Raw genomic sequence first — 13,328 nt, 5'->3', positions numbered from 1 at the left:
GCGTTCAGTACGTTTTTCTTCTTCTTCTTCTTCTTCTACTTCTTCTTCGATGAGGTTTAACGGCGGTTGGCATCCAATTTGTTCCATTACCGCCACCTACTAGACTGGAGTACAACTCCCTTATATTTTGCTTGAAAAATACAATAAAGAAATACCCTACAATCTAACACTACACTCACAAATTCAAAAATATTATTAATAATTAACACCACCCTACTCCACTATTTAAATATATTCACTCCTACCTCATGCCCTCAACCTGAAAACATTTACATTTAACATTTTAGTCATTTAGCAGACGCTCTTATCCAGAGCGACTTACAGGAGCAATTAGGGTTAAGTGCCTTGCTCAAGGGCACATTTACGTCATTTAGCAGACGCTCTTGTCCAGAGCGACTACAAATTGGTGCATTCACCCTATAGCCAGTGGGATAACCACTTTACAATTATACTTTTTTTTTTTTGGGGGGGGGGGGGGGGGTAGAAGGATTACTTTATCCTATCCCAGGTGTTCCTTAAAGAGGTGGGGTTTCAAATGTCTCCGGAAGGTGGTGAGTGACTCCGCTGTCCTGGCGTCGTGAGGGAGCTTGTTCCACCATTGGGGTGCCAGAGCAGCGAACAGCATTGACTGGGCTGAGCGGGAACTATGCTTCCGCAGAGGAAGGGGAGCCAGCAGGCCAGAGGTGGATGAACGCAATGCCCTCGCCTGGGTGTAGGGACTGATCAGAGCCTGAAGGTACGGAGGTGCCGTTCCCCTCACTGCTCCATAGGCAAGCACCATGGTCTTGTAACGGATGCGAGCTTCAACTGGAAGCCAGTGGAGTGTGCGGAGGAGGGGGGTGACGTGAGAGAACTTGGGAAGGTTGAACACCAGACGGGCTGCGGCATTCTGGATGAGTTGTAGGGGTTTAATGGCACAGGCAGGGAGCCCAGCCAACAGCGAGTTGCAGTAATCCAGACAGGAGATGACAAGTGCCTGGATTAGGACCTGTGCCGCTTCCTGTGTAAGGCAGGGTCGTACTCTCCGAATGTTGTAGAGCATGAACCTGCAGGATCGGGTCACCGCCTTGATGTTGGCGGAGAACGACAGGGTGTTGTCCAGGGTCACGCCAAGGCTCTTCGCACTCTGGGAGGAGGACACACCGGAGTTGTCAACCGTGATGGCGAGATCATGGAACGGGCAGTCCTTCCCCGGGAGGAAGAGCAGCTCCGTCTTGCCAGGGTTCAGCTTGAGGTGGTGATCCGTCATCCATACTGATATGTCGGCCAGACATGCAGAGATGCGATTCACCACCTGGTTATCAGAAGGGGGAAAGGAAAAGATTAGTTGTGTATCGTCAGCGTAGCAATGATAGGAGAGGCCATGTGAGGATATGACAGAGCCAAGTGACTTGGTGTATAGGGAGAAAAGGAGAGGGCCTAGAACTGAGCCCTGGGGGACACCAGTGGTGAGAGCACGTGGTGCGGAGACAGCTTCTCGCCACGCCACTTGGTAGGAGCGACCGGTCAGGTAGGACGCAATCCAGGAGTGAGCCGCGCCGGAGATGCCCAGCTCGGAGAGGGTGGAGAGGAGGATCTGATGGTTCACTGTATCAAAGGCAGCAGACAGGTCTAGAAGGACAAGAGCAGATGGGACATCACCCCTTAACACTCCCTGTAACTCTTCTGATGTGAAGTCTCGCACACCCAAATACCTCTCTGCAGCTGCCACCACAACCTCAATTTTCTTCGACTAGCGTTCCATCCTTGCAGTACAATTAATAACCATTGCTATAAACGCTAAAAATCCAATCTTACTGAAACAAATATCACTTGCTTGCCTATCCCTCTGTACTGGTACATATCTCCTACTCTCACCACTCCCCCCCCCCTGATCCCTCTTTCCTCTACTTTTTTCACTGCCTCCGCATATGACAACTTCTTCTCTACTCTTACCCTGGAAACCTCAACCTGCTTCTCTCGCACCGGACATGTCTGATCCCCAGCCCCATGGCCACCCCTACAATTAGCACATACCACTACTTTCCCCAATGCTTCACATTCCTTTGTCTCATGCCCTTCTGCACACTTCTCACACCTTGGAACCTCCCTCCTACATACTGCTGCCACATGCCCATAAGTTTGACACCTGTAACATCGTAATGTACTCGGCACAGAAGCTCGTACAGGATAACTTATATATCCTAACTTCACTTTGTCAGGCAAAGACTCAACTTCAAAACTCAAAAGAACAGACAATGACTCTTCTGTTTCCCCACTCTCACCACCCTGTTTGCGTTGCACCAAACGACGAGCATCACAAACACCGGGAATCTTCCCCTTCAGTGGGTCAACTTTTACATTTACTGCTACCCCAGTAATCACTTCTTTCAATTACGCCCTTTTCTTGAGAGAGAAACAATTCACAATTCTTTCCCCCATTTGTTTAACTCTGAGCGCCTTCTGCCCAACAGAAACACAAACAATTATCACTAGACCACTTCTGGTTACCCTCAACGATTCCACTATACCCAATGCTTTTTTCACCCATCTTGAAACCACAAATGGATCAGCCAAAAGGCAAGGGTCCACTTTTTCCAAAAACTTCACTCCTACTGTCACAGACTCATCTTTATCCTGACCCTCTGTGCAAGCCTCTGGCTCCGAGCACTTCACCACACCTACCACCTCCGATACTTCACTCTCATTTCTCCAGCTCACATTTCCTACCATTCTTCTTTAACAAACTTTCTCCCTTTTTCCACCATTTCAAGCTCACAGTCTTCCTCCCTCTCTCTCTTATACCTCCTCTTCCTCTTCCCGCCATTCCTCCTCCGTATTCCAAGTATACGTCTCCTTATGATAATACTGCACTTCTCCTGACATACATTACATTTACATTTTTAGCAGACGCTCTTATCCAGAGAAACTTACAGGAGCAATTAGGGTTAAGTGCCTTGCTTAAGGGCACATCAACAGATTTTTCACCTAGTCGGCTCGGGGATTAGAACCTGCGACCTTTCGGTTACTGGCACAACGCTCTTACCCACTAAGCTACCTGCCGCCTACATCTGTTTCTTGCTTTCTCAAGGAACGACTTTTACGACTTTTACGAGGCTCTCCCCCCTCAAAGAGTTGAACTGGTAGAACAGTTTAGTAATCTTCTCTGTTTACACGTCTTCTCACCGCTTCGGCTCCTCTACTCTACTCTCCTATTTTTTCGTCGCCAAGTACGTTTCTTTACTTTTTGGAACGTTCAGTTGAACGGAAACGGTGGCTATGTCATAAAAATACAAAAAAATGCTTTTTGGTCTTAATTTAAGGTTAGCAGTGTGGTTAGGGTTAACGTTAGAGTTCAGTTTAAGAAGATAAATGGTCGAAATAGGAGGGGTTTAGAACTGTGTAGCTGTGGTAACTAGTAACGACCAGTTAACGGGGTGGGTTGGGGAACGCTGTCAGCATGGCCACTCAGTGTTGCCAACTCCTCATTAAGGAAAGTAGCTATTGGCTGTCATAAAAGTCTGTAAATGACGTCATCGCCTAATTTGCATAATTGGCCATGTGCATGTAATTGTGATGGACGCTGTAGGAGAGAGGAATAACGTTGTGGGAGAGACAAAAAGTGAGTAAAAAAACACCCTAAATATGTTTAGAACTAAAAATGAACTTTCTTCTGTCGATTCTTGTTTAATTTTTATGTCACAATTCCAACCCTCCTTCTTTATCCGGGCTTGGTACTGGCAAAAGTGACCCAAAAGAGAAACTCTGGCGGAGTTACTTAGTTTATTTTATTTTTATTTTTTAATTTTTAGTTTAGTTTTCTTAAGTTTGGTTTGGTTTTTAACCTTATGGTCCACTTAGGAGCCTACAACAAGTCACAGTAAAACATGAACATTTTTAACCATAACATTTTATAACATTTTGTTGTATACAATATACATTAACAATCTAAATGGACCAAAAAGAGACTATATAAAAAACTGTCAATGGCAATGTGAGAAAATGATGGTAACTAGTCTGCCCCTAATTCAGGTTAATTGTTTTTTTCCTCCAGACCCCCCTCCACACACACACAGGTTGTGCTGGCTCACAGAAAGAGTGGGTCATCGTCATTTTGGTCAAGGCTCTCTATGGCAGGTTCAGCAACTGAGGGAGCTGACTTAAATGAGTAAGCAGCTGATGTGCCATAAAGCTGTAAAACATTATCAGGCAGCTGGTGATCATAGCAAGCCTATGTCAGCTTCAGTCCATATCGAATGTACAGGATGGAGTTAAGGGTCTGCAAGGACATCTGATTTCTAAGTTAGCTTTTTACCACACTCATCTGGCTGAATACTCTCTCGACTTCAGCATTCGAGTGTGGCAAGGACAACACAGACATAGCAGCCATGGCAAGTTCTTGAAACGGGTTGATATCAGCTGCATCCCTGAACTTCCAAATCTCACTCCAGAAGCCCAGTGTGTTTTTTGTCTCATTCCATTTACTAAGATGGATGGCACGCCATTGCTGGACAATCTTGTCTATCTCGTCAGGGGAGTAGCCAAGGAGCTTGGCTATTTTTATTGTGCTTTAGAGTTTCCTCAGGCGCAAGGTGGAGCTCAGCTGCCTTTGACTCAAAAAGGTACGGTTTGGGACTGATGTATCCATCTATTGGTCCTTTGAGTACATCAACATTTGCCAGTGGATTCAGCACCCTGCTGCTCACAGACTTGATCAGGCTAACCAAGCTGTCAAGTAGATTAAGAGGATCTACTTGCTCTCCCTCAAAAGTCTTGATGGCCAACTGTACCTCACCCAGCACTGACTTCAAAAAAGTCAGATACAATATGTTTTGAGGATCACTGTACATGGAGTATAAAACCTCAGCCATGTAGCAGTGTTCACTGGACTTGCGAAATGCAGCCTAAGCTCCTCCCACTAGTCCAAAATGTGTAAAACTGCGGGTTCAATGGAGAGCCAACGTGTGGCACACACCTTGGTTATCTGTAAAGGTTTCTCCCCACAGTTGATGGTCTCATATATGGCCTTTGGAGACACTGAAAACCAGTTATATGTCTCTCATACCAAGTACTCCACACTACGGGGGATGGTGTCATTGGAAGCATGACTTACAGCAAGCTGCAGAGAGTGGCACACACAGCGAATAAGAACCAGATCTTTGAGGCCATACTCCTCCTTCAGCACTTTATGGACCCCATTATTAATCCCCGTCAAAACAGAGGCATTGTCAGTCCCTATCCCCAGGAGTTTCTCTTTTTTAAGACAACACTTCTCGAGGAAAGCCACAACAGCACGGGCTATAGATTTGGCATCTCCTCCCTCCAACTCAACAAGCCCCAGAAATGTTGATACAATTGTTTGCTTGGTGTCACTAAAGTACCTTATAACAACCCCCAGGTACTTAGAAACACATACATCCGTGGACTCATCGAGGAGGAGGCTGAAACGCTGGTCACCCACATCTGCGACCAACCTTTTCAGAAAGTATGATGCTAGAACACCATTAATCATTTCTGTGCACTTCGTCTGAGAAAGCAGCTCTACATGCTTCTCCAATGTGATCACATGCCAGCATGGGACAGTGTTCAGCGATAGCTAATGCCATGGTGGCCTCAGCCTTTTTTGCAGAGTCAATTTTCTTAACCATAAATGGCAGCTTGTTTTGGGTGGAACTGTTATAAGGCTGTGCCTTTTGAGTATGTTTTTGAGTTGTCATGTGTTTTTTTTACATCACTAAGTTTGGCGTAGAAATCAGCCTTACAATTGTTGTGGAAAATAACCACTATACTTTATTACAAATACGGTTTTACAGAGTTTTTATTACATCAAGAAATGACTTTATTAAAGTTTTCAACAAAGCCGATACCAGTCTGCAGAGTGGCACCCCGTTCTGTTTTCCTCACGTCACATTATATACCATCATCCCCAACTCTTCTAGCTCTAAATCCCTCCCTCTTCAGTTTCCCGCTCTTTATCACTCCACACCCACTTCCTTTGTCCCTGAGGATGGCTGAACTATTACCCAACCAATCACTCACTCCCCTGTCTTGCACACACGCTCATGTTTAGTTTAAACATGACAAGGCCCTAAATTCTTGAATCATACACAAACCTCACCCCTCATGCTGTAATCAATCAAGAAGATACCAAGGAGACAAAGGTCTAGCCCAAACTCTATTCAACCCTGGTGCCACTCCCTTCACTGTGTTTGAAGAGAGAGACAAAAGCCACAAGCTAGTTTCAGTCTCTCATCAGATAAGACAGCCATGGATTTAAGTAAGAGCAAGCAATTTGACCCTAGGGCAGATTTCCTCTCTACTCCCTCACACACACACAGTGAAATGCCCCAATTAAATTCCTAGCCCAGTAACAAACAATTCTAACTCAATGTTCGTGATTAACCCAGTTCTATCTCCTAATTCATTAAAGAATACACATCATATCCCTCCTAATGGGATTACTAATCCCATAAATGTACAAAAGTATATCATGTTTATGCTATCAATCACAATCTTTGCATTCAAGGTTATACTCATGATAAAAATATCACTATTTCTACTCAAAATAATTCCATTATAAGGGTTAGTATCCTAACACATTAAAATACATAAAATACATACAAACTTGTTTTAATCATGATCCCTATTTAAAACAGTCATTTTGATATTATTTAGTGTCATTATCATCACAAAAATAATATGGAATGGGATACAAGTCAGAGAGATTATAATCTTCACTTCCAGATTTGCCCAAGTCTCGCTGCTCCTTGTAGCCATGACAAGCCCATCCTCCTCCTGCCACTACACCATATACACATTCTGGGTTTCCATAAGGACAGTCAAGTGGCCCTCCTTTGATGTTGCAAGGTTTCCTGTTAGAATTCATATAATGTCCTGGTTTCCCTGGAATAGGAATCACCTCTGTCAATTTCATGTCCCATTCCGTTTGGTCCTTATAGCCATCTTTCTCACAGTCATTTGTTTTACAATTGTTTTGATTAAAAGGGATTTCAATAATGGCAACACACAACAAAAGACTATTCCCATTACTATCAGTGCTATACCTATCATCATTGCCATTTTAGTAAACATTGCTCCCCATTTTCCAAGAGTTAAGTCAAACCTATCCCAATCACGTGCATCCTGCCCAGCTTGTTCTTGACTTCCTGTCTCAATCCTTTAAGCTTGATCATTGCTTCAGAAAATGTTCCTCCTGGGGCAGTATTATTTGGAATAAACGTACAGCACTCGCTTCCAAACATAACACAGACTCCTCCGTTTTCGGCTAAGAGCCAATCTAAAGCCTGTCTATTTTGCCAAGTCATTCTACTTGTTGCCTGCACTTGTTCTCCCAGCGCAGATAATGCTGAATCAGTATAATTTATGAACCTTTGTTGATTGTAATATATATAATTGATCCATTCCAAATTTTTATTAGGAGTTATCCAAAAGGAGTATTGATTCAAATCCTGATTTAATTTCACTCCTAGCTTGCAATTCATTGGGAATTCCTCTAGGCTGGCCTATAACATCTATCTGTACGTTAGGATCGGCTTCATATGCCCTTTTGGATCTGTGTATTTGAGTATCTTGATTATCAACCTTTAAAGCATTCCAGTCAACTATTACAACTTTTTGTATTAACTGTACCCTTGCACAAAGCCCTTTCCATCCTTTTGGTAATACTGTCCTAAGTTGTCCCTGACATACCCAGAAGAAATCTGCAATTGCCACTGACTGATCTTTACATTTACATTTACGTCATTTAGCAGACGCTCTTATCCAGAGCGACTTACAAATTGGTGCATTCACCTTATAGCCAGTGGGATAAACAATGACTGGTATAGATGGGCACAATATACTACATTAATATTAAAGAAAGAAAACGGTCTAATCTGCACTTCGTCTCCTTTAAAAGAATTAACAGTAGTTCCAAATCCTCCGTTGGGCAGAGTTCCCTACACCTATGGGAAAAAAATCTTAAGAACATTGTTAGGTTAGGGGAGACACAGTATGCTACTTATGTCCTCTCATCCGTCAGGAGAAGCCTTGAGATTATGAAGCGCACCTCCTTCCAGCTCGTTGTAGTCCACTCATTTCATAGACAGACCTCCTCTACACCCTGCCTCCTATCACAAAAACAAAAAAGATTTAACCTAACCCTTAACACATTATTACTACTGCTCATATCCTTAATACAATTTGCATATTTTACCACAAAAACATTAAAAACATTAATAACCATTAAAACCCCTGTAAGCCCAAAAACCATTAAAACCCCTGTAAAACCCATGTAAGCCCAAAAAACATTAAAATTGTTAACACCTTCCCCCCTGCTTGTTAAACCAAAAATAATAACTGAACTTAAAATGACAACCCTTGATGATATTTTAACCCAATTGCATTCGATAACATTATTCAAGGATATCTCTCCTTCAAGACTAACTCTCTCACTTCATCTTTGTCCTGTTTGGGATGATATATAGGATTAATGCCAAATGATATACTTCTTTACAATTCCTTATTATAATCAACCCCCAATTCAGCATGCCTCCAAGATTTACAGTGTGGGTGATCAGGCCACACCATAAAGCCAGGACAGATTGCAGAGGTCATTGAAATCATTCAATTAATTGTTCCATCAAATAGTATACTACTCATTAACAACCGTCAAAACATTTCATAAATGTTGTATCCCAAGTGTACAGTATGTCTTTAGTACAGCTCTTTTCAAAATAAATCACACGTATTTACTTATCCCTCAGTAAATAAAAGCCCAAATTACATGTGTTTGCCCCTTTAAGATATTTCACTTCCATCCCGTGAAAAAAACTAAAATACAAATACAAATCCTATACAGCTAACATTTCATACTAAGTGGTTTGTTTGTGGTTATTTGAACACCATTTAGTAAAACAATAAACAAACAAAAAATGGCCAGGCCTTATTTATAGTCTCAGAAAATATTTCAAAGAAAAGAGAATCACTCCCCCCTTTCTCCTGGACGAAAAAGTACACATTTAGTTAGTTTCCATTTTGATACCTCTCAATCAGTCCACACAATAGAAATTCGAAATTCTCACTCTCTTGCCACATCTCCTGATCCCTCCTTTCAGACAACCCTCAAGAACATCACTTGTGACTGCTCCCTTCTCCGGGGAATTCCACAATCCAGCGCACATAAAACGAAATAAAATCCCATAAGATTTAAACCCCTGTGCTTTTCCTTAGCCGCACTGCTACCACTCAATCACGCCCAACATGCTTCGTGATGTCGGAAACTCAAATATGCAATCTCTTGCCTTGTTGGTTGTACTCTCCCACATGCCCTGTGGCCACCCTCCTATGAAATCGTTTACTAATGTGATGATGGTTTCGCCCATTAGCGTCATCGTCATTCGACGCCCATAACACTTTACTACAATCCATAACACTCAAATTCAACCCCTCTAGCGATTGTTTAAATGCAGCATGAAACACCATTTGACTATTTGTAACCCTCATTCGCGCTGTCACCCATACATACTGTCAATTTACATTTCACCTTTCAGAATTCATTATCTTTGACCCTCGGAAGGATTCTTTAACCCCACTGAATGTAATACTTTTCCCTCTCACAAATATAGTCAATTCCTCAGTGTAAGGAATCAGTGAGTATCTATTAAAATGTTGTTTGTGACGTGGTCTCCTACATCTCCGTCATCATTCATACTGTAGGGGATTTCCATCAATCCGTGAAGAAAGACTCCCAATCAAGACACATCAGACATTTTAATGTTTCATTAAGTGGAATATACACCTATAACATAACAAACCCATAACCACTTTCCAGTATTCTAATCATTTCAATTTGCTGCCTTGATTTTAGTAAAAATATAAATTGTTGTGTAATCAATCCAGAACCTACAAAAAGTTAGTCCTGTCCCCTAGTCCAAAATAACAGTTTATACCTAAATGTGATTGTTCTCCTCTCCTTGGTGTGGAAACCTGCTGCATCCTTTTTTCTCCTTCTATCTCTACATTCCCTGTTATTGAGACTAAACTTGTGACCTGGAATACTGCCCCCCTTCTGCGTGTGGTGGTGTAGTTGAACCAGCCTTTTTTGGTTCACTCCCTCTCTCCATTTTCTCTCTTTCTCTCTCTTCTAATTTTCTTCTTATTCTTTGTTCCCTTATCTTATCCATTTCCTCGCACACTGTTACATCAAATGTTCCCTCCTTTGGCCATTTAGTTACTATTTTCCGGGTCCTTTTTTCCCATTTGTCAGAGATATTACCAATATTACTATTTTCTGCTACTGGTGTTCCTGCCATCTCTACTTCTTGTGTGGTTCAGCGTCTATATTAGGGTGTAAGGTAAATTATTCCTGTTGTCTTTCTCAGCTAAACGTTTTTATATCCCTCAGTTAATGGTATTTTCTCCCTAATATATCTTCATACTCTTCTTATTTCCCTAAATGAGATTGTATCCCTTGCCTTTCCTCTACTATCCTTCTATCATTACTGGATCAATGACACTTCTAATAACTATTTTGCATTAAATTGTGCCTTTTTCTGATAATGTTATAATTGTAGCCTATTGCATTACTTTAGTTTAAAATATAAGTTTGTTTATTCAACAAATCTAGAACCCACTATAAATTGGTGCTATTCCCTCAGCATAATAGCCAAAGCTCCTTGCATCCCCTGGTTCACGTAATGAAAATAAATTATTGTTCTAGAATTCACCAACTATTCGCATACATCACTTGTGTTAAGCTACCTATCGAATAAAGTAATAACAATTAGAATTTGTCAAAGCACTGTTTTCCATTCCACTATTTAGACTTCTACTTGAAATATCTCCTCCAGCTTGATTCGTACTAGCTGGTCTGTCTCTCTTTTACCCGCGAACTAGAGCCATAAATTATTTTCCTTTGTTCTCAATTCAACTCATTGCCACAGCTCCATGGCAATTGCCAGCCCGCTATTCAATTTCTGTAACTGTCCTTTCTGATTATGCTCCAATTAGTAAAACAAACACTTGCTATAATTTACAAGCATACATTTAATTCACATCCATATTCAATTCACTATTCCAAATTCCAATTATATTCTCAGTAGTTTTCAAATGATCAACTCATTCGGGCGGCAGGTATCCTAGTGGTCAAGAGCACCGTGCCAGCAACGGAAAGGTCGCCGGTTCTAATCCCCGAGCCGACCAGGCAAAAAATCTGCCGATGTGCCCTAGACCCCCATCCCTCAGTCATAGCATCCTCTCAGAATCCTATAGACTGGTCATTGATCTCACACTATTTTATGCCAGGCCGCGTTATACACCACCCAAGATATTATTATATAAAAAAGCTTATTATCCACACGCTCTATAACATTATCATACACACCTCTTTATCTCTTCATCATATCACATTCACACAACGTTGTTCTCAAACACGCTTCATCACTATTTGCATAACCTACCGGAATATTCCTTTACTATGGTCAATTTTACCATGATCTTATATCCCTTCTAAATTTCCCAACTTTAATTACCCCCTAAAAGTTGACCGAAATTCAATGTGTCGACGTCATATGATCACTCCCGTACACGTGACCTGTTCCTTCAACAGGATTTCTCTCTCTCTCCTTTACGTTAGTAAATGAATATCCACTTACTATTAATTCTTCTTTCCCTATTGCAAGATTGGGCTTTCCCTTTCTCCACCAGCCTTAGAAGCTTCAAACTACCTAAAATATAGTCCCTTTCCTTACACTTTCTCCACAAAGACAAGGCTATTATTTACAGGATTTATTTTTGTTGTCCGATCACCCACACAGATAAGCAGCCACTCGTGCTTAAATGAGTCAGACAGAATGACAAGCAGGACGAACAATAGTGTCAGACGATTGAACGAAGCTGACCAAATGACGACTTAATCACAATTGAATGAACCACAGCCACTCAAAACAAATTATTCCCCCGCACAAGATGAGCAGACCTACTCTATCTTATTATTTATCTATACTTTGAAGCCCTGGTGGCTGTTCACAACCATTCACCTACTCAGGATGCCTGGCGCTACTTCCAATTTCTGGTGTCACCTACTCAGGATGACTTACTTAATTTTAGCTGTCTAATTTGTGCATTACCTCAATCAGGATAATGCACACCTACCCGAGCAGTCCTCTAACGATGAACTCCACGTTAGAGCGGTACCGTAGGCCCTCTCTGTCTTATGTACACTACAGTCTTATGTACAACTCTTGGCTAGCCACCTGCTCTTCCAGCCCTCTGGAGTGCTAACTTAGCTCTCCACAGCGGTACCACAGGATTTAACTTATTTACACTTTTCAACAATCACATTGCATGCATGTTTATTCCTCATTCCAACAAAAACTCTGCTTCTTCTGCTAAATCTGGTCCTTACATTTCTGGAGAGAACCCTTCCGTACCCCACCCTCAGATTCAGCTTGATCGAAACACACAGTTTAAGTAAGAACGAAGCTTACCTTTCAAACAGTGGCCACTGAGTCTGTGTGAGTTGCTCAAACTTTCTCAGACGGTAAAGCAATCAAAGATCTCTAACCAGTCCTGCCGGGATCGCCAAATATGTTGTGGAAAATAACCACTATACTTTATTACAAATAAGGTCTTACAGAGTTTTTGTTACATCAAGAAATGACTTTATTAAAGTTTTCAACAAAGCCGATACCAGTCTGCAGAGTGGCACCCCGTTCTGTTTTCCTCACGTCACATTATATTCCATCATCCCCAACTCTTCTAGCTCTAAATCCCTCCCTCTTCAGTTTCCCGCTCTTTATCACTCCACACCCACTTCCTTTGTCCCTGAGGATGGCTGAACTATTACCCAACCAATCACTCACTCCCCTGTCTTGCACACACGCTCATGTTTAGTTTAAACATGACAAGGCCCTAAATTCTTGAATCATACACAAACCTCACCCCCTCATGCTGTAATCAATCAAGAAGATACCAAGGAGACAAAGGTCTAGCCCAAACTCTATTCAACCCTGGTGCCGCTCCCTTCACTGTGTTTGAAGAGAGAGACAAAAGGCCACAAGCTAGTTTCAGTCTCTCATCAGATAAGACAGCCATGGATTTAAGTAAGAGCAAGCAATTTGACCCTAGGGCAGATTTCCTCTCTACTCCCCCCCACACACACAGTGAAATGCCCCAATTAAATTCCTAGCCCAGTAACAAACAATTCTAACTCAATATTCGTGATTAACCCAGTTCTATCTCCTAATTCATTAAAGAATACACATCACAATACAGGCAGTGTATCATCTCCAATAAACAGCTTCAACCAGCCTTTGAATTCAGGGTTTGATTCCCACTCCTTTCTGTAT

This window comes from Coregonus lavaretus, assembly GCF_964263955.1.
Source record: "Coregonus lavaretus genome assembly, chromosome: 5".
Taxonomy (NCBI): Eukaryota; Metazoa; Chordata; class Actinopteri; order Salmoniformes; family Salmonidae; genus Coregonus; species Coregonus lavaretus.
This window is presented reverse-complemented; position numbering follows the sequence as displayed.